The 21,888-nt window shown below is 55.0% G+C and overlaps 1 long non-coding RNA gene across 1 annotated transcript; it reads right to left on the bottom strand.

The window, feature by feature from the left end:
- Nucleotides 1–5,067: 5,067 nt before the first annotated feature.
- Nucleotides 5,068–18,571, bottom strand: LOC115639294. The gene is made up of 3 exons (XR_003997644.1): nt 18,491–18,571; nt 14,704–14,712; nt 5,068–5,078 (listed from the first exon to the last, which is right to left on the bottom strand). It is a non-coding gene; the product is annotated as an uncharacterized LOC115639294 (long non-coding RNA).
- Nucleotides 18,572–21,888: the final 3,317 nt, after the last annotated feature.

Here is a 21,888-nt window from a genome sequence, read left to right as displayed (position 1 = left end):
CGGCCGAGGCGGGGGAATAACAAAGCCCTGCATGCCAAGGGCTCGCAGCTCACCGCCCAGCCGGCCCTCCCCCGGCAGCCGGCGCCAATCTCCTGCCTCTCCCCTCCCCCGGCCCAGCCCAGCGTCCTCCCCCTGCTCCCGGCCCTGGCAGCCGCCCCCAGCCTGCGCCGCTTCCCGGCAGCCGGCAGGGAAAGGGAAAGGGAAAGGGAAAGGGAAGGGGGCCGGGCGGAGGCCAGCCCGGGCTGTAGGCCCGTCCCCCAGCTGGTGCCCATTGCCCCCAGGGCGGGGGGAGGAGAAGGGGCCGGGAGGGGGAGGAGAGGAAAGACGCGGCAGGAGGGGTCGCAAGGCGGCCAGGGGGGGTCGGCCTTGGGTTAAGCCCTGTGAAAAGTTCTCCCTGGCCATGAGGGAACCTGGCAGAGGTGCCACCTTCCCACTCCCCAGCAATGTTCCACCATTTCAGACTTTCCTCTTACCCCAAGTCCCAGCGGAGGGTGGAAATTTCCCCCCCCCCCCCGACTTGGCATTGAAGCTGTCGAGCCGCCCGGCCAGGCTGGGTGCCCAAGGGAAGCGAACCCCCTTTCTCTCGGGTTTGTGGGTGAGATCGCCCCATTCCCGCCAGCTGTTCTGTGAGGGGATTGTCCCCCAGTGGTGCTGAGCCCCCGGGACTCTTGGAGCCGCTCGGGAGTGGCCCAGGCTGGACCGGGCTCAACGCCAGTCCACGAACGTGTGTGAAATGCACTTTCCCCCGAGTACGCTAGGCCAGGGTCGGCAACCTTTCAGAAGCGATGTGCCGAATCTTCATGTATTCACTGTAATTTAAGGTTTCACATGCCAGTAATACATTTTAACGTTTTTAGAAGGTCTCTTTCTAGAAGTCTATAATACAGAACTAAACTATTGTTGTATGTAAAGTAAATAAGGTTCTTAAAATGTTTAAGAAACTTCATTTAAAATTAAATTAAAATGTAGAGCCCGCTGGTTCGGTGGCCAGGACCCGGGCAGTGTGAGTGCCACTGAAAATCAGCTCGCCTGCTGCAGGTTGCCTACCCCTGCGCTAAGCTATTGACACAGGTTTGGAAAAACTTTTATCCCAGGGCCTTGTCTTCACTAGGAAACGTGGTGTTTGGAGCCATGGTACAACCCGAGTGTAGACAGGGCAGCGTGTATTTTAACAAGTGTTAAGCCCCTTGGAGCCAGCCCTACAGGGGAGCCTACCATGTAGCAGGAGCAGCTAACTTGTTAAAGCTACAGCTTCTCTCTGCGCTAGGGCTAAAATCCTGGGGTTAGGATTTTAATGTGTTGGCTAATATATGTCAGCTAACATGTGAATTAATACACACCAGCTAAGGCGTAAGTAAAAACATCCCAGCTGACACATGTTAGCTAATACATCCCAGCTAACATGTGTTAGTTAATACATTGCAGCTGACACGTTAATTAATGCATGTCAGATAACATGTTAATACACATCAGCTAATGTGTTGATTAATACCCGCCAGTTAACATGTTAGTTAATGCATGCCAGGTAATATTTTAGTTAATACATAGTTAATCCATGTCAGATAACACGTTAATACATGCCAGCTAACATGCTAGTTAATACATCCCAGGTAATGTGTGTTAGATAATGCATGCCAGCTAACACATGCAATTAATACATATCAGTTGCCACATTAGTTAATTCATGTTTGCTAATACGTGTTAGTTAATACACACCAACTAACACATGTTAAAACCACACCGTCTTCCTAGTGTGAACATGCTTGTAGTGAACACACACACACACACACACACACACTCACTCTCTCTCTCTCTCTCTCCCCGACGCACGTGCAAACACACACACACTTTCTAGCCCAAGTCAGACGGGATGCCTTGCCAGCCAGAAAGCAGCTTGTGGGAGGACTCATGATCTCCCCAGAGAAATGGGCAAGCAGCAGGGAGTGTGTGGAAGCCCAGCCCTGCCTCCTCACGCTGCTTTCAAAGGACAAGACTGCAAAGCCGGACTGGGCTGGCCTGCACTAAGGGGGGCCAAGCTGGGACCTGCCCCCGCCAGAATCGGCAAGGACACAGAACTCCTCCAGCCCTGGGGCCATGGTGGTGAGAGCGAGCTCGTCTGGCCCCAGGGCCTTGGTGGGATCACAGAACTCCTCCAGCCCCCAGGGCTGCAGCAAGGCACCCCACTGAAAGCTGTCAAATTTAAATTCCTGTGCATGCCCCTGACAATAAATAAATCTGGGGACAAACTATTTCCATTCAGGAGATCTTAAACCGTGCCACCGTCTTCCTGCTATCTCTTAAAAGCAGAAAGCACTAAGATGATGAATACATTTGGATTGTGTGTGTGTGTTTGTGCATGTAGCTGGGTTTTTGTATTGCTCCATTTGCCTGGATAGAAAGTGCCGGTGTAATTAGCAACACAGCAGCCTCGGGTGCTGGGGTTTTGAAATGTGAAGGAAGTTTAAAAAGATCAGCCATTTTTTATGATTGTGTGGTTGTCGCTGTGAGCTGAAAGGCCTGCTGCTGACGTGCGTGCATACTCATCTGCAAGGATAGACGGATAGATCTGAATCTGTGCAGCTCCTGACACAATGGGACCCTGATCTCAGCTATTCTGTGTCTGCGCAGGACCTGACACAATGGGGCCTGATCTCAGTTTTGTGTCTCCACAGCACCTGACACAATGGACCCTGATCTCGGCTGTTCTGAGTCTGTGCAGCACCTGACACAATGGGCCCTGATCTCAGTTATTCTGCATCTGTGCAGCACCTGACACAATGGGCTCTGATCTTGCTCTGACCCTCTAGGCACTATAGTAACAAACTTAAGAACACTAATAATGTAAGAGAGAGAAAAGTCCCAAGATAAAAATAGTTTGTCCCATATTTCCTCTAACCGATCGCCCTGGGGTTGTTCAGACAGACTCTGAACCAGCCGATTTCCTTCCCCCTTGTGGGTTCAATTTTCACGCTCCCCTCGGCCGGCGCCTATTCACTTTCTGTTTTCAGTCCATTTCACTTTCTAGTTCTACGGTCTGATCTGAACCCTACTGAAGTCCAGGCCAGTCTTTCCTGTTGACTGTGGTGGGCTTTGAATCGGGCCCTTCGTGCTTTACACTCCAACTATGGTGGTTAGTGGATAGTGCACTGCACTGGGACTCAGGAAATCTGGGTGCTAGTCTCGGCTGTGCCACTGGGTCACCTTAGGCAAGTCGCTTCCCTGCTCCGTGCCTCAGTTTCCCCAATCTTTACAACAGCTGATAACCATCCTGCTTTGTAAAGCACTGTGAGATCTGCAGATGGAGAGATGATAATTAATATCACTGGGGTGGACACGCTTTCTAGCATCTTTTCACTGAGATTGCTGCATACACAGGGGCCCCCTGCATCCCTCCATCTCCTGTGTGTGCCACCCTCTATAGCAGGTTCTCTGTGCCCCACCATATCAGCATCTCCCATTCGCTTCCCCCAACTCCCATGCCAGGGGTTGTGTGCTCTTCTCCCCCGGCCCCATCATAATTATTTGTGTCTCTCTGTCCAGAAGACCAGAGACAGGGCACTGAGCTGGGAGCGAAGTCTTGGGAAGCAAGCTACTGACCCGTATTGATGAAATACTAACCAGGCCTTGCTGGCACGAGCGGTCTGTGTCAGGGAGTGGGGATGCCGGGTTACCCCGCTTCCAAGCAAAGTCAGTGGGAGCTGCAGGGACTTGGGCCCAGGGCTTCTAACAGCGGCATATCCAGTGCTGAGTGCCCGTGAGACTCTGGCCTCAAGCTTCCCACCAAGTGCTGCAGGCCCTTGGGGGTCCCCAGCTGGGTGCCCCGAAATGGAGGCCCTAGTAATTAGAGGCTGCTTTGAACATAGGAATGGGCAGACTGGAGTCAGGACGCCTGGATTGTATCCTCCAGCCTGGCCTCCAGTTTACAGTGACACCTTGGGCAAAACATGCTCCTCCTGTGGCTCAGTTTCCTCACCCATTAAGTGGCCTCAGTAAGATGCCTACCACACAGCCAGGCACTGTAAATCGATGCTCACTGTGCTTTGAGATCCCTGGCTGAATGGAGCTGTAGCTGGTTGTTCAATAACTCGATTCCCACCATAAGGCCACCTCTCTCCAGAGCAGCCCTGCACCAGGAGGAGCCTGCAGGAAGAGCATAGCATTCTGGGTATTGAGATGCAAATGAGCACCCCAGGCTCATCTGTTAAAGGACAGAGAGGCCCGGCGGAACAGGACATGCTCCTCTTAAATGAAGCTGCTGTTCCCTGCAACCTCCCAAGCAATGGGCTCCTCTAATTCCAGCAATTAGCGTTTATTCGTTAGCTCGGCAAAGCGCTGATTAGAGAACAGGGCTGCTGCAGGGATGGCGACCCTCTTGCCCCCTTCCCTCACCCCCGTGTTGCCTCTGCGCCAAGATCTGAGACACCCCCCCCTCTCCCTCCCCTGCCAGGGGCACTCTCTGCTGGTGGGGATGAGATCAGAAGTAGCTGCAGTGGCTGGTGGCACCGGGCTGGTTAACATAACACTCGGCCTGCAGGCTCAGGCACGCCGATCAGTGGTGCTCTGTCAGCCCCAGGAGAGCAGCGTTGTTCTCCTTTTACCAAAGGGGAGGCGAAGCATGGAGAAGGGGAGAGATTTCCCAGTGAATCAGGGCCGGCCAGATATGGCCATAAACCCAAGTGTCTGGGCTTCCTGCTCCTTGCTCTGACAGCTAGACCACACTGCTCACCCAGAGCTGCGGATAGAACCCAGGAGTCCTGGTTCCCAACCCCCTGCGCTCGCTAACCACTAGACCACACTGCTCACCCAGAGCTGCGGATAGAACCCAGGAGTCCTGGTTCCCAGGCCCCCGCCTTCTCTAGCCACTAGACTGTACAGCCTACAGACAGCCAGGAATAGAACCCAGGAGTCCTGACTCTCTGTCCCCTCCTATAACAGCTAAATCACACTCCCCTTCTATAGCTGGGGATAGAACCCAGGAGTCCTGACTCCATCGTCCCTTCTCACCCCACACCCTAATCAGTACACCCCACTCCCTACCAGAGCTTGGGATAGAACCCAGGCATCCTGACTCCACTGTCCTTCTCACCCTACACCCTAATCACTACACCCCACTCCCTACCAGAGCTTGGGATAGAACCCAGATGTCCTGACTCCTAGCCCTTCTGTTCTAACCACTAGATCCCACCCCAAGGTCTTTCTGGTGAATCTTTCTCAGCTATTAGCTTCTCAATCCCTGCTATGTGGGAGTGCCAGGCCTATGCTCATGTGATGCCCAAACACAATGGTGATGGGCCCATCAGAAAGACAAATCCAAGTTAGCCATGTTCCAGGCCAGCAGAAATGGGCAAGATCACTGGTGGGAAGGCAGCTGTGGGAAGCCCCCATGATCTCTGCAGACCCCATCTCTGAGGGCAGCTCACCTGGATTGCAGCTGGCAGAAGAGATCCATCTCCTGACCCCCCTTGGGGCCGCATGTCCTGCCTGGGGCAAGGGGAGGAACCTCACAGCCCAGGACTGAGCAACCCCCTCTGGGATCTGGAACAGGCTGGGAGGAGGGAGATATGTGACCCTGCCCCGCCCGGGGGGCTGGTGGGAGAGGGTCAAGAGCTCACATAACAAGGCAAAGGGACTGGATTGGCCTGACACTCCCCCCCCCCCCCCCCAGCTGCTGAATCCCGCCCAACTCTCTACCATGCTCCTCTTCCAGCTGCTGACACCCCTACAACTCCCCACTATCACCCCCCAGCCACTCAGATCCCCCACCTCCCTACCATGCTCCTCTTCCAGCTGCTCAGACCCCCCAACTCCCCACCATCACCCCCCAGCCACTCAGATCCCCCACCTCCCTACCATGCTCCTCTTCCAGCTGCTCACACCCCTACAACTCCCCACCATCACCCCCCAGCCACTCAGATCCCCCAACTCCCTACCATGCTCCTCTTCCAGCTGCTCATACCCCCAACTTCCCACCATCACCCCCCAGCCACTCAGATCCCCCACCTCCCTACCATGCTCCTCTTCCAGCTGCTCATACCCCCCAACTCCCCACCATCATCCCCCAGCCACTCAGATCCCCCAACTCCCTACCATGCTCCTCTTCCAGCTGCTCATACCCCCCAACTCCCCACCATCACTCTCCAGCCACTCAGATCCCCCACCTCCCTACCATGCTCCTCTTCCAGCTGCTCAGACCCCCCAACTCCCCACCATCATCCCCCAGCCACTCAGATCCCCCACCTCCCTACCATGCTCCTCTTCCAGCTGCTCACACCCCCCAACTCCCCACCATCACCCCCCAGCCGCTCAGATCCCCCAACTCCCCACCATGCTCCTCTTCCAGCTGCTCATACCCCCCAACTCCCCACCATCACCCCCCAGCCGCTCAGATCCCCCACCTTCCTACCATGCTCCTCTTCCAGCTGCTCATACCCCCCAACTCCCCACCATCACCCCCCAGCCACTCAGATCCCCCAACTCCCTACCATGCTCCTCTTCCAGCTGCTCACACCCCTACAACTCCCCACCATCACCCCCCAGTCGCTCAGATCCCCCAATTCCCTACCATGCTCCTCTTCCAGCTGCTCATACCCCCAACTCCCCACCATCATCCCCCAGCCACTCAGATCCCCCAACTCCCTACCATGCTCCTCTTCCAGCTGCTCATACCCCCAACTCCCCACCATCACTGTCCAGCCACTCAGATCCCCCACCTCCCTACCATGCTCCTCTTCCAGCTGCTCACACCCCTACAACTCCCCACCATCACCCCCCAGTCGCTCAGATCCCCCAACTCCCTACCATGCTCCTCTTCCAGCTGCTCAGACCCCCCAACTCCCCACCATCACCCCCCAGCCACTCAGATCCCCCAACTCCCTACCATGCTCCTCTTCCAGCTGCTCACACCCCTACAACTCCCCACCATCACCCCCCAGTCGCTCAGATCCCCCACCTCCCTACCATGCTCCTCTTCCAGCTGCTCAGACCCCCCAACTCCCCACCATCACTCTCCAGCCACTCAGATCCCCCAACTCCCCACCATGCTCCTCTTCCAGCTGCTCATACCCCCCAACTCCCCACCATCACTCTCCAGCCACTCAGATCCCCCAACTCCCTACCATGCTCCTCTTCCAGCTGCTCAGACCCCCCAACTCCCCACCATCACCCCCCAGTCGCTCAGACCCCCCAACTCCCCACCAGGCCCCCCCTCCCCAGCAGCTCAGACCCCATCCCCCCCCAGGGCCTGCCTGCACCATAATCCGCCTGCCTTATTTATTTATTGACTCAGAAAAGCTTTGTGTTGATTAGGACGCGGGGGTCCCGGTGGGATCCAGCGCCTGCCACCCATGATTTCCCTGGCACACTAATTACCAGCAGCGCTAATGGAAGCGCCAGCCGGAACTAATCAGCTCAAAGTGGGATGGGATGGGGAGGGCGCCGAGCCGGGCTTTGGGGACGACTCCTTGGGTGTTGATTTCCTTGATCTTCTCTCCTCCTCTCCCCACACACCCTCAAAAATTCTCCAGCCCCCTTGAGGACACGTGGATGGGGAGCTCTGGTAGGACAAGGTCTCGCCTCTGATACTGGGGTCAGCATAGGAATAAGAGCCTGGGAAAGTCTATTTGAACAGCTGGTACCTCCGTCCGCTGCAATACAGGATGATGTCTGGCGTGAAGGCGGCTGCCACAGCCGTCCCTCGGCTGGCAATGCTGAGATCTCTCTGTCGGGCAGCTCCCCCTGCCCTTCAGCCTGGGGTTTTCCTTGGCCCTATGCCCCCATAGAGGAGCTGGATGGGCCGGCTGGGAAGAGGAGGGAGGGTCTTGATGCTGGACGGTGACTCAGGAGAGCGGGGACCAGCACAGACGAAAGATAGCCCCTGCCTCAAAGAGCTTCCCAAGGCTAACATAAGAGACACCAGGCGGGCACGGATAGACGAGCCTGGCAGCTTAAACTCACAACGGTCCTAACCACTAAAAATCCTGGACTGGGCAGAGTCACGTCTCATTCCAACAATCTGTAACCCGCTGACCCGTCCGTCTTTGGCCTCCAACGGCAGAGATGTCAATTGCACACGGCGCCTTGATTGGTCTCTTGCAAGGTGTGTTAACTGCTTACGCTTAACACTCTGTTCCACCTCGTATTTAGCTCTGACACTCAGAGTACCTCTCCCAGCTCTGGAGAAGAGCCTATAGAGCCTGAAAGCTCTTCTCTCTCACCAACAGAAGTTGGTCCAACCCACCTCATCTCTCTCAGACCCTGGGACCAGCCTGGCTTCAACAACACTGCAAACAGATAGACAAGGGAGCAGAAGGAGGCAACAAAGTTACAGACTCCCCAACCTGACACTGGGCAAGTCACTTAGGGCCAGACTTTCTGCAGAGCTCAGCTGCCATACCCCTAAGGTCATAGATTTGAAGGCCAGAAGGGACCGCTGTGATCATAAGAATGGCCCTACTGGGACAGGCCACAGTCCCTCTAGCCCAGTATCCTGTCTCCCGACAGTGTTCAACGGCAGGTGCCCCAGAGGGAATGAACAGAACAGGTAATGATCAAGTGATCCATCCCCTGTCACCCATTCTCAGCTTCTGGCAAACAGAGGCTGGGGACACCATCCCTGCCCATCCTCACTAATAGACTTGATGGACTCATCCCCCATGAATCTATCTAGTTCTTTTTTGAACCCTGTTATAGTCTTGGCCTTCACACCATTCCCTGGCATGGAGTTCCACAGTTTGACTCGTCTGTCCTCCTGGATAACAGAGAGATGCCCCCAAGGTAATTTCTGGAGCAGATCTTATAGCAAAACATCCAATTACATAGGCAGCGATGTGAGTGACCCGCTGTTCAGAGGAACGTGTGATGTCTGGGGTTGGGGTCTTCACGTTACAGCTGTTCCTGTGGGAGCTGCTGGACACTGTGGAAAATCTGGCCTCACTAGGATGATTAAGCCTTGGAAGTCTGGCCCTGAGATCCCTTGGAAATCTAATGCTCACGTCTCAGGCTCGATTCTCCGTTGCCTGAATCTCGGACCAGGTTCTCTTTTGCTTGTGTCTTGCTTGCGTCCCCTAGTGCGCAGCGGGGGTGAAATGCTGCCAATCAGAAGGGCAGCCCGTTCCATGGGTGCAAACAGCTGTGCAAAGCTCAGGGCCGTGGCAAGGCAACGGGTCTGTGCCTCAGTTTCCCCCACTGTAAAGGAATGTAAAATGACCCTCCCAGGGAGCACTGAGAGGATAGTTTGCCTACCGTATGTTTTCATTCCCACGTGGGAGGCACCACCCAGATACCACGGTGATGGGGAGGCCATATAAGAACCGGGTTTGGAATCTTAATTTAAAAAAACATTCTTAGTCACCCAATGAGGGAGCAGAAACAGAACCGCATGACTCAGGTGTATTATGCTTAGGCACTGACTCCGGGGGTGCTCCGGGGCTGGAAGGCAGAGGGGGCAGGAAGAGGTGGGGTGGGAAGAGGTGGGGCAGGAGGCTTGGGGGAAGGGGTAGAGTAGGGTGGGGTCTGGGGGGCAGCAGGGGACCAGCACCCCTGGGATAAATCCCAAAGTCAGTGCCTCTGATATGAGGTTAGTGCCTCAGAGCTCCAGCCATGGACCAGAACCCCATGGTGCCAGGCGCTGTGTATTAGTTATTAGGTGTATTATGGTAGCATCCGGGAGCTGTGGCCGCAGACCTGGCCCCCATTGTGTCAGGTGCTGTACATATTTATTAGCTGTATTATGGTAGTGCCTAGGCACTTCAGTCATGGAGCATTGTGCCAGACGCTGTATAAATGTGCACCAAAGAGCCAGTGCGGTGTTTACCATGTACGGAGTATTTGTCAGTCCCCAGCCGCTCACCCCTTCTGCCACAGCGAATGAGACAACCAGAGACACATGACAGAGGTGCAGTGCAGTGAGCAGCCCAGTATAAAAACCTGCACCGAACAGCACAGCAAGCCGGCTTAGCCAGCAGCCTGAGTGTGCAATCCAGCCTCATTTTCCTAGGGATCCTGAGCCAGTCCACCCCGTTCTGCCAGGCTGTGGCTAGCAGGCTGCTGTTATTTCACCCTCCCAGCCCCTGGGCTCTTGCAATTATTACCCAGTTCTGTGTCAACAAATTGAGCAAGGAGGTTAAGGTGGAGGGCAGGCAGGGGTGAGTGTGTGTGTGGGGGGGGTGGATCTATCATTCCCAAGCCTGGGCTTGCTCGAGACATCCCTGCCCAGGAAAACTCGCAGCTTTCCCAACTCATGGCAGGTTGCTGGGGGCAGGCCTGGTTGCTTAACTGCGAGGGAGGGGGTGACACTGCAGGATCTAGGTGTGTGTGTGTGTGTGTGTGTGTGAAGGGATCACGACATGAGCCACTTCCCTTCAATTCCTCCAGCAGCTCTGAGGCCGTCAGAACAACAGAGACACTCGAATGTTGCTGGTGCCAGGCAGCTCTTTGCCCCCCACAGCCTGGCTCAGCATTGCCAAGTCTCATGATTTGCAGAGCGTTTCCGAAGCCCCCAGTACCCAGAGGCAGGTGGGAACCCCAGCATTCCTTTGCACTCCCATACTACGGTGACAAGGGCCAGTCTAATGTTCATCCCTAGTGTGCTTCACCCATTGAGCGCAAAGTATTTTATAAGGAAGTTGGTATCATTGGTTCCACTCGTCACATGGGGAAACTGAGGCATGGAGCTGGAACACTAAACTAGTTTTTTAAAAATCCAAGTCTCCAGCTCTTGTGGTGGCAGAGACGATCTTGAAAACATGCCTTGGGTGTGACCACGAGGCTCAGAAACAAGAGGGCAAATAAAAAAATAACCCAGTATTTATAGGTGTGCAGTGTTGCTGTAGCTGTGTTAGTCACAGGATATGAGAGGGAGACCAAGTAGGTGAGGTTGATTGAAGAAAAGATAGTATCTCACCTATATTGTGTATCTCACCTATATTGTACTTTTTGAGCCAATCTCATGATGTGGGGTCCTGACTCGTGAATCTTGGTGTCGCCGTTTGTGCTTACCGAAGGGCTGGCTGGACAATATTTGCTGGGGAAAAAGTTCAAAAAAGATAAGAACATAAGAATGGCCCTACTGAGTCATTCAGCCCAGTATCCTGTCTTCTGACAGTGACCAGTGCCAGGTGCCCCAAAGGGATGAACAGAACAGGGAGTCATCAAGTAATCCATCCACTGTCGCCCATTCCCAGCTTCTGGCAAACAGAGGCGAGTGACACCATTCCTGCCCATCCTGGCTAATAGCCATTGATGGACCTATCCTCCGTGAATTTATCTAGTTTTTTTTTTAACCCTGTTATGGTCTTGGCCCTCACAACATCCTCTGGCAAGGAGTTCCACAGGTTGACTGAGCATTGTGTGAGAAATACTTCCTTTTATTTGTTTTAAACCTGCTGCCTATTAATTTAATTTGGTGGCCCCTGGTTCTTGTGTTATGAGAAGTAGTAAACAACACTTCCTTATCTACTTTCTCCACACCCGTCATGATTTTGTAGACCTCAATCACATCTCCCCTTAGCAGTCTCTTTTCCAAGCTGGAAAGTCCCAGTCTTATTAATCTCCTCTCATACAGAAGCTGTTCCATAATCCTAATGATTTTTGTTGCCCTTTTCTGAACTGTTTCCAATTCCAATGTATCTTGGGATATGGGGAAAAAATCATTTTTTAAAAATCTTTCCCTGGGAATTTTCAATTTTTTGTCAAATCAAAATGAAATATTTTCTTCTTTTGGGGACAGGCGGATCCCCACCCATTCCTCTCTCTCTTCTTCTCCTCCGCCCACACTGGAAAAAAGGAGGAGGGAAAGGAAGAAATGGGACAGATCCTCCAAAAAAAAACCAAACAAACAAACCCCTGAACATTTCCCATTGTGATTCAAATCAACTGGAAACGTTTCATTTTGAGGAAGAATGGAACTTTCCCCCAGTATATGTCTGTCCCTTTTGAAAAGCGGCTTTGCCCTGCTTGAAAAAGCTTTTCTGATGGGAAGAAATCTCAGCAGTTCCATCTCACAGTCACAGGAATAGCCAGAATCAAACCAAATCCCTATAGCTCCATATCCCTCAACCTAACACACCAAATGAGACCCGTGGGCTGGTCTAGCTGGGGAGCCTGTCTCCCTGACAGCAGCTGCTGCAAAGGGACATGTAAGAATCCCTGCAGCGATGGGTGAACTTGCCCCCAGGGACCATCCCCTCCTGACCCCAGCAGTCAGAGGTGGGCTTATGCCCTGAAGCTTGAGGGTTTATAGTCTTGTTATTGGTTAGGTTGGAATGTTTAAAGCAGCCCAGAGGAATTAGGCACCTAAATGCATTTCAGTGGGGTTCAGGTGCCTGGCTCTGTAGCAGTGCAACACCACACACACACACACCCCACCTGCTCTGGGACTGAGAGTGGCATTCCATCCCTGTGGTCCAATCCATTCTGGGCTCTTGTTATGCTGAAAGGTGCTGAGGGCTGCCCCACCACAGGACTCTCTGATCCAAAGGCAACCCCAGACTCTCTTTCAGACTCAAAAGAAGGAACAACTAAGCCCCTTTGGGTACGTCTACACTGGAGGTCTGACATGGGCACTGAGATGTGTTTAAGCCCAATCCACCTGCCCGTCACACACAAAGCCCTCAGGCACTTTCCTGTGCGTCCTCAGATCATGCATTGCTGGCCCGGCTAGGTGCCTCAGTACAGACTTATTCCCTGTTGTAGTGCATGTCTCCATCCAATTGCACACACTTCGCCTTAAGAACATAGATAAAGCCCGGGGAGCTGGGCTCACTTTTGGCTAGGCTGCCAATGGCGGGTAGGAGCAAGAACTCTATACAATGGAGATAGTGCCCAAGGGACATGGTAGGTCAGAGCTGAGCCGTGCAGGCTGAAAGGGTTCCAGAGGCCAGGGGTGAGGAGGTGGGACGCAGCCAGTGTGTGTTGGCTGCTATAAGCCAGGGGAAGCAGTTGCGTGACCTGGAGAGGAAGCAGAGAGGCTGGTTTCTTGGGCACAGAGCTGCCGGAGGAGCAGACGTGGGGACTTCAGAACGAGGAGACTCTCTGCTGTTGTTTGTTTCTCCTGCGTTCAGGGGGACAGGATTCTGTGGCCACCTTCTATAAGTAACCCAGATTGCACCAAAGACTCTCTGCTCATCGCCTCCAATTCTCCTCTGACTGGGACTCAGCCAGACTCCAGATATTGGCAAACTGCTGGGATCAAAGAGGCAACAGCCCTTCCCACTGCTGATAAGGGGAGGTGGCCCCACCGATGGCATCTGTGACTTGGATGCCAACTAGCTAGGATCTGGGCCAAGAACCCACAAACTCACTACTCAGAGCTGCATTCAGGCCTTGCCTGAGCGGAGGGTTTGCCCCGCATTGCAGCCATCTGTGTGGCTACACCCGTGCAGAGAGGGGAATCCATTAGCAGCCCCAGTGCCAACAGTAACTGTGCCTTGCTGCGCTGCCACTGCTCTCCCAGGTTGGCACCAATCCGGTGACCTGCACCTGCCATCAGCGGCGTCTTGGCCTCACATAGGCAGACTCCAGGCTTTGGCTCTGTGCCCTTCCCCGTCCCGTGGCTGGGGGTGGCAGCAGCCTGAGCTTTACGCCAGGCGATTCCAAGGAGAGGCACGTTTCCCTTCCAACTTGATTTACAGCCCAGGCTGGACATCAGTGGCGAGCGGCCTGGCTTGGAGCACCCAGCAGTTGCAGTGAAAGGGTTTGCAGCTGGTCTTTTAAAGCAGCAAGGAGGGAGCCGGTGCGCCAGGCAGCTGGCACTTACCTGCATCGGCATGTGATGGGGGGGCTGTGCCGGCAGCTTGGAGTCGTTAAGAAACCCAGCGATGGAAAAGTTAATCTCCATCCAGCAGGAGAATCCCCTCAGGTCTAGAACTAAGGCTGATGGCGCGAGCAGGGCCGTGCGGCGGGATGGGAAAGTGTCTAAAACTGCTGCCCTCACGTTCCTCTCGGAGCAGCATGGTCACCCCAGGGCTGTTTCCAGGACTCCGTTGCTCTCTTTCCCACAATGCTGTGTGCTGGCAGGGCACGTTCCCTCTGTGCCAGGCTGCTACGAACTCGCCAAGCCTCGCGGCTCCCTGGAGACGCCAAGTGGCAGTAGGCTCATTGGACTGGGGAGGGAAACTGAGGCACTGAGGGGGCAGAGACTTGCCCAAGGTCAGATGGTTGATCACAGGCAGAGCAAGGAGCAGATGCCAGGTCTCCTGAGACCCAGCCCCCTCTGCTCTGACCAGTAGACCCCACTCCCCTCCCACAGCTGAGAATAGGATCCAGGAGTCCTGGCTGCCAGCCCCTTGCTCTGCCAAAGCTAGGATGGGAGTTCAGTGCTCCCCATGGCCTCTGTTCAGCTGTTTCAGGTCTGCTGTGTAATCGGCTACAGATGGGGCTCCCCACATACCCTGTGCTCAGAGCCCCGGCCACAGGACACGCTGTGACCCCCCAGATACTGGACAGGTGGGGGGTTCCCCTGACCCAGGGGAAGAGTGACGTTCTCCATCACCCCCTTCCAGCCCAGGAGCAAGGGTGTCACTATTCCGAGTGTTATGGCAGCCCCCAGTGGGCCTAGCCCCATCGTGCCGGCTGCCCCACACCCACAGAGCGAGGGGACCAGACCATGCTCCCTCTGTTACACGGCCCAGGGATCTGGAGTGACTCGGTCATGGGGCTGAGAACCGAGAACCGGTCTCCAGGGTCCCGGCTCACTGCCTTAACCACAGCACCCTCCTTCTTCTCCCATGCAGAGGCTGTGTCCAGGCTTGGGGAGGGGGACCCGCCCACAGCCTCCGTGCGCTCCAGCAATCCTGGCTCAGCACAAGCGACTGCCGCTGATGGGCATAATTTACATTTGATCACCACCACCACCCCCCCTGCCCATCCCCGGGGAAGGTTTGAACCCAATTATCTCTGTCCTGGACTCGGACTCGGAGAGGAGCCCTGATCTGTTTGGGAAACACGACTGCTCTCCCACGCTCAGGCTCCACTGTGACCTTCCATTGCGGTGACCTGAAATGAATTAAACTGTCAGATCAATACCCAGCCCACATCCATCTGCTAGCTCCACATTATTACCTCTCCATTCACTCACTACCTCTCCACCTAGCCAGGCCCCCTCCCCCCATTATCTCTCTGTCCGTTATCTATATATCTAGTCATTATTTGCCTCTCCCACCAAAGGCTGATCTCTCCCGTCCCTCCACCATTATCTCACTCTGCTCTGCATCTATCTGTCTTGCCTTGTCTGTCCAGTGTGGATCTCAGCAACGCTGGGAATACAAATGCAAGTCCTTTAAGCGGATTATATCACTGCTCTTCTTAAAGCACTGACAGATTTTCGGTTGGGGTGGGGTGGGGGGGGTTCTTGCCAGGAGCGGTGCCAGGGTTTTTGGCAACCTAGGCGGGGGTCCTTCCGCGCTCCCAGTTGTTGGCAGCAATTCTGCGGCGGGAGGGTCCTTCCGCACTCCCGGTCTTCAGGGCACTTCGGCGGCGGGTCCCAGAGCGAGTGAAGGACCCACCGCAGAATTATCGCTGAAGACCAGGAGCACGGAAGGACCCCCGCCGCCGAATTGCCACTGAGGGTGGCAAAATGCCACTCCCCCCAAATCCTGGCGCCCTAGGCGACCGCCTAGGTCACCTAAATGGAAGCGCCGGGCCCTGATTCTTGCAGACTTGAAGCACCGGAGAAGTTTCTGTCCCCATGCTGTGACATAGACAGGGCTACATCCTTCTGACTTCAGTGTCGCATGCAGCAATCTGGCCCTTTGACTCCGATAGAGCGGAGCCCATTCACACCAGCTGTGGATCTGGCCCATTGACTCTGGTAGAGCGGTGCCCATTCACACCAGCTGGGGATCTGGCCTGTTGACACTGGTAGAGCGGTGCCCATTCACACCAGCTGGGGATCTGGCCTGTTGACACTGGTAGAGCGGTGCCCATTCACACCAGCTGGGGATCGGGCCCGTTGACTCCGGTAGAGCGGTGCCCATTCACACCAGCTGGGGATTGGGCCTGTTGATGCTGATAGAGCGTTGCCCATTCACACCAGCTGGGGATCAGGCCCGTTGACACCGATAGAGCGGGGCCCATTCACACCAGCTGGGGATCTGGCCCGTTGACTCCGATAGAGCAGTGCCCATTCACACCAGCTGGGGATCAGGCCCATTGACTCCGGTAGAGCGGTGCCCATTCACACCAGCTGGGGATCGGGCCCATTGACACCGATAGAGCGGTGCCCATTCACGCCGGCTGGGGATCGGGCCTGTTGACTCCGATAGAGCGGTACCCATTCACACCAGCTGGGGATCTGACCCATTGACTTCAACAGAGCGGGGCCCATTCACACCGGCTGGGGATTGGGCCGTTGACTCCGATAGAGCAGGGCCCATTCACACCAGCTGGGGATCTGGCCCATTGACTCCAACAGAGCGGGGCCCATTCACACCGGCTGGGGATTGGGCCCGTTGACTCCGATAGAGCGGGGCCCATTCACACCAGCTGGGAATCGGGCCCGTTGACTCCAATAGAACGGTGGCCATTCACACCAGCTGGGGATCTGGCCTGTTGACTCCGATAGAGCGGTGCCCATTCACATCAGCTGGGGATCGGGCCCGTTGACTCCAATAGAATGGTACCCATTCACACCAGCTGGGGATCTGGCCCGTTGACTCCGATAGAGCGGTGCCCATTCACATCTGCTGGGGATCGGGCCCATTGACGCCGATAGAGCGGTGCCCATTCACACCAGCTGGGGATCGGGCCCATTGACACCGATAGAGCGGTACCCATTCACGCCAGCTGGGGATCTGGCCCGTTGATGCCGATAGAGCAGTGCCCATTCACACCAGCTGGGGATCTGGCCCGTTGACACCGATAGAGCGGTGCCCATTCACACCAGCTGGGGATCGGGCCTGTTGACTCCAATAGAGGGGTGCCCATTCACACCAGCTGGGGATCGGGCCTGTTGATGCTGATAGAGCGGTGCCCATTCACACCAGCTGGGGATCTGGCCCGTTGACGCCGATAGAGCAGTGCCCATTCACTCCAGCTGGGGATTGGGCCTGTTGACTCCGATAGAGCAGTGCCCATTCACACCAGCTGGGGATCTGGCCCATTGACGCCGGTGGAGCTGGGCCCATTCAAACCAGCTGGGGATCTGGCCCATTGACTCCGATAGAGTGGTGCCCATTCACACCAGCTGGGGATCTGGCCCATTGACTCCGATAGAGTGGTGCCCATTCACACCAGCTGGGGATCGGGCCCACTGACGCCAGTGGAGCTAGGCCCTTTCACACCAGCTGGGGATAGGGTCCTTTGACCTTGAGGGCGCCAGGCCCATTGACACTGGCTGGGGAGCTGCTCCGTATCCCCTGCCTAGAATTGATCCCGGAGAACCACGTGGGGAATGACGGGAGGGGCGAGGAAATGAAATGAACGGTCTGGGGGCCTGGGTCTTTGAAACTCGCTGCGTGTGGCTAGCGTAATGAAGGAGGGTTTGTACCGGCTCTTGATCACTAATTGGCCTTTCAGCAGCGCGGCCGCGCTCCTCGCCCGACTCATCCCCCCACTCGGTGGTTTGTGGCTGGATTGGCGCACGAGTAGCCCCCAGCTGGGTCCCTTGGCTGACACCGAGGGGCCCGGCTGATTGGGATTGTCGGAGGAACTAATTGATCTGGACACCACACGTCTGCTTACAGAGCAGGGGAATGCACACAAGGAGCTCATTTACATCTGAAAGTGGGGCACCACTTGGGAGCAGCCTCCGTTCAGTGGCTGCACAGGCTGGGAGCTGATGGAAGTATCTGGCTTTACCGCCTGCTCCAGATCAGCTCTATCGGTGCGGACACCAGTGTCCATGGGATCCACACAGGTAGCATTCTGCCAGTAGGCTTGTCGTGGCTAGTGGTTAAAGCACAGGGTTGGCGTTTAAGAGACATGAGTGCGAATTGTGCCTCTGCCATAAATGCTCTGTGTGACATGGGGCACATCGTTTACCTGAGCTGAGCCTCAGTTTCCCCCCCTGTAAAAGGCGGGTGATAGTTCTTCGTTGTATTGCAAACTATGCGGGCCCGGAGGCTGTCTGTCACCAGGGCTTTGTCTAGACAAGGATTAAAGGGCTGTTACCAATGTATTTTAACTGTCCGGTGGAGCCAAGCCAATAGCTTGTAATATAGGTAGGGCCCTACTGCATTCACAGCCGTGAAAAACATGTCACGGACCATGAAATCAGACCTTCCTCTGTGAAATCTAGCTATTGGAGGGGCGGAGGAGGGGCAGAGCTGGGGGCACCCCTGCTGGGACTGCCTACCGTTCACCAGGCTCCAGCTGCTAGTCGCCTGGGGAGGGACTGGATTTCCTCTTCCTCTGCGTGGCCAACTTTGGGGGAAGATCAGATCCACCTCCAGGTACCTCCCCAGCTGCAGGGAAGCTCTGCGGCTATGCTGCCTTCAGACTCCAGAAGTGAGGGGGGCAAACCCCCTACATCAACTTTGCGACCCCCCCCCCACACACGATCCTCTTTTGGGTCGGGACCCCCATGGTTAAACACCATGAAATTTCAGATGTAAACATCGGAAACCGTGAAATTGACCAATTTAAAAACCCTCTGGCTGTAAAATTGATCAAAATGAACCATGAACTTGGTAGAGCCCTAAACATAGGCTACGCTAGGCTCTGCCCATGACTGTAGCTCAACCATTTTATCTCTTATCATCAGCAGATCGCAAAGCACTTTACAGAGAAGGTCGGTGCCATTATCACCAGTTTACAGATGGGGAAACTGAGGCACGGGGAGGGGAAGGGACTTGCTCCAGGTCACCCAGCAGGCCAGGTGACAGAGCCAGGAATAGAGCCCCTATCCCCAGACTCCCCCTGCAGTACTCCAGCCGCGAGGAAAGGCTGTCTAGCACGCATTAAAGGAGTATCAGCGCGTCTACACTTGACTTTTGAACCCTGTGAGTTTCCCTAACTCTAACCTTTAAATCCTAGCCTGGAACACACGGCTGCGTCCCTGTAGCGCTCTGTGGTCCTGGCTCTTGAGTGGGGCCTTGAGATTCTCCCGTAACACGCATAATACTAATTCCCTCCAAAGGCAGGCTCAGGGCCTTTCCTGGGAGCCACATGCCCAGACTGCGGGCTGAGTGCACAAAAGCTGGAGTGTGGAGGGCTGCTTTTTATTTTTTAATAAAACCCACTTCCTGCCCCTTTGTTCTGGCTTCCTGTCCCCTTCAGACTCCGGAGCGGGAGTTTTTTCTTGATTCTGGGGCCTGCGAGTGGCAGGGAGTCAAGCCAGGCCTGTTGGCTCACCCAGGCGGTGTCACCGCACTCAAGGGGGTTTGTCCACACTCCTCAAAAGGGGATGACACTGATGTGAATCTGGAGGGGCCATTCAATGAGGTTACTGTGTTTTCCACCACTGTGGGGAGAGTCTACACTCTCGCTAACACAGAAGGGCCAGTGTGATCTCAGTTACACTGGTGTAAACGGGGAGTCAGTAGCGTCACTGGGACAAAGTGGGACAGTTCTGAGTGTGTCCTCTGAATACTGTGTGGGTGCCTCAGTTTCCCCTATGCATTTCTTAAGTCTCCAGTGTGCGTAAATGGCTGACACTCTGTCTCCTGGCAACAAATGGCCGGGGCCCTTCCCCCCTGCAAGGGAATAGCTAAAGGTGAACAAAGAGATCAGGTGACCTCCTGGCCCGGGAAAGAGACAAAGGTCAGAAAGGAGGGGCTGGAGGGGGTTTCAGTATGGAGCTGGCTGGGGATGGGAAGTGAGGGCAGACAGGGTTGTCTGGCTCACTGGGCCCCAGAATGGACCTGGCTGAGGGATCCTGTTCTCTGTACCTACAAGCTCTGTTTTAGACCGTGTTCCTGTCATCTAATAAACCTCTGTTTTACTGGCTGGCTAAGAGTCACATCTCACTGCAAAGTTGGGGGTGCAGGACCCTCTGGCTTCCCAAGAACCTCGCTTGGGTGAACTCACTGTGGGATGCGCACGGAGGGGCATATGCTGAATGCTCCAAGGTCAGACCCAGGAGGTGAAGCCGGGTGAGCTTCTTGCCCTGAAGACAGTCTGCTCCGAGGGAGAGGAGGCTCCCTGAAGTCCTGACTGGCTTTGTAGGGAGCAGTTCCTAAGCATCGCCCAGGGACTCCGTGACAGTCACTCCAGATTACTTTGGATTTACACCAGGGAGCAGAAGCTGATCGTGCGGGGCGTGCAATCCATGGTCATTCTGAGATACGTTACTTGGTCCCTGCTGCCGGATCCCTGTCACTGTTGGTGGATTGAGAGCAGCTGGCACCTTAGCTCAAGCCCTGAGCGGTCGGCTCTGGTGCTGGTTGAAGCCAGGCTGCTGGCCAGCTGAGCGGCTGCCATGTGTGACGGACAGGCGTGTTCACAGAGCTCCTCTTCCCTGTTGTAAAGCGGCACCAGCAAGCTCTGGCATTTAACACAGTAAGCTGGGAAGGGAAAAGATCCTGTAGCTATTTGCATTTCGAAAGCAGCTTTGACTGGGGGACCCCACTGTGCTTTGCAGTCCTTGGCCCATTAACTGTGAAGACCCCCTTGCAAGGCAGGAACGTCAGCAGTAAGGGGAAACTGTGGCACGGACTTGTTTAAGATCAGCTGCTGGCAGAAGAACCCCGGAGTCCTGGCTCCCAGCCCACTGATTTAACCACTAGTGCATGCTGCCTGACAGCCTCAGCCTGCTAAGTGGTAACCACGGAAGAGCTGCCCGACCAGCAGTCCCTTTTCCCCAATGGGCTGCTGTGAAATTCCCTGCCCCTTTCTGTAACCAGCAGGCAAACGCTGACTGTTTAACACTGACATACTCATAAAGAGCTGCATCCTGTATTGGACAGTAGCTGCCAGCATTCCAGGATCCCATTCCGAGCTCTGTGTTCAGTGGGCTGGGTGATCTTGTGCCAGTCACTGCTCTGTGCCTCAGTTTCCCCCCCAATCTGCAAAAGAAGGCGAGTGACAACAATGACATTTACACTACTTGCCGACTTCCCCGGAGTGTGCGGGGATTAGCTGAAGTCGGTAAAGTGCTTTGAAGATGAAAAGATGCTCTCACCTCCCTCCCACAGGAGTTGTGAGCATTAATTAGTTGATGTTTGTTCAGCGCTTGGAACGCATCAGTGCTGAGTGTCATTATTACTGTTTAGAGGCACTCGGTCTTATTGTCGCAGGTGGGGACTAGGACTCGGATGCCTGGGTTCTATTCCCAGATCCCGGGAGCCTTTCTCAATCCAGATTCCCACTGATGTGTGTGTGGAGGGGGGAAGGTCCTGAGCAAAAGCCCTCAGCGGGCTGAAGAAGCAGATCAGAAAGTCTTGTACTCCCGACCTGCGCAACTAACTGCACAAGGGAACAAGCAACCAGGCATTAAGACAGGACCAGCAGAGACACTGATGATATTAACATACTGCATCTCCAGGCCCCTGCGTAACAAGCAGGGACCTCTGCTTATTTCATAGAATATCAAGGCTGGATACTACTACTACTCAAAGCAGGACCACTCCCCAATTAAATCACCCAACCAATTTTTGCCCCATACCCGTAATGGCCCCCTCAAGGAGTTGAACTCACAACCCTGAGTTTAGCAGGCTAATGCTCAAACCACTGCTAGTAGGAGCGTCACCAGGACTAACCACCCCAGCAGGGAGCTATGATGGAATCACAGCACCAGTGGATCGGGCCACCGAGGGGGGACTAACAAACTGGATGGCACCGGCATCCGGTCAGCGCTGGCACCTGCTGCTTTGCACCGGCTGAAGATTTGCCCTGCACAGAATGGCCTGGCCCCAGCTGCCTGATTGCCTCCTATGGGGCCCAGCTCCTGGGATGGCGTCGCCTGGCCTAGCTTCGTTGACATCAACGGGAACGACGCAGGTTAGCCAAGGAGCA

This window comes from Gopherus evgoodei, chromosome 24, assembly GCF_007399415.2.
Source record: "Gopherus evgoodei ecotype Sinaloan lineage chromosome 24, rGopEvg1_v1.p, whole genome shotgun sequence".
NCBI lineage: Eukaryota > Metazoa > Chordata > Testudines > Testudinidae > Gopherus > Gopherus evgoodei.
Note: the sequence above shows the minus strand (reverse complement) of the source record. Positions and strands in the feature narration are given on the sequence as shown.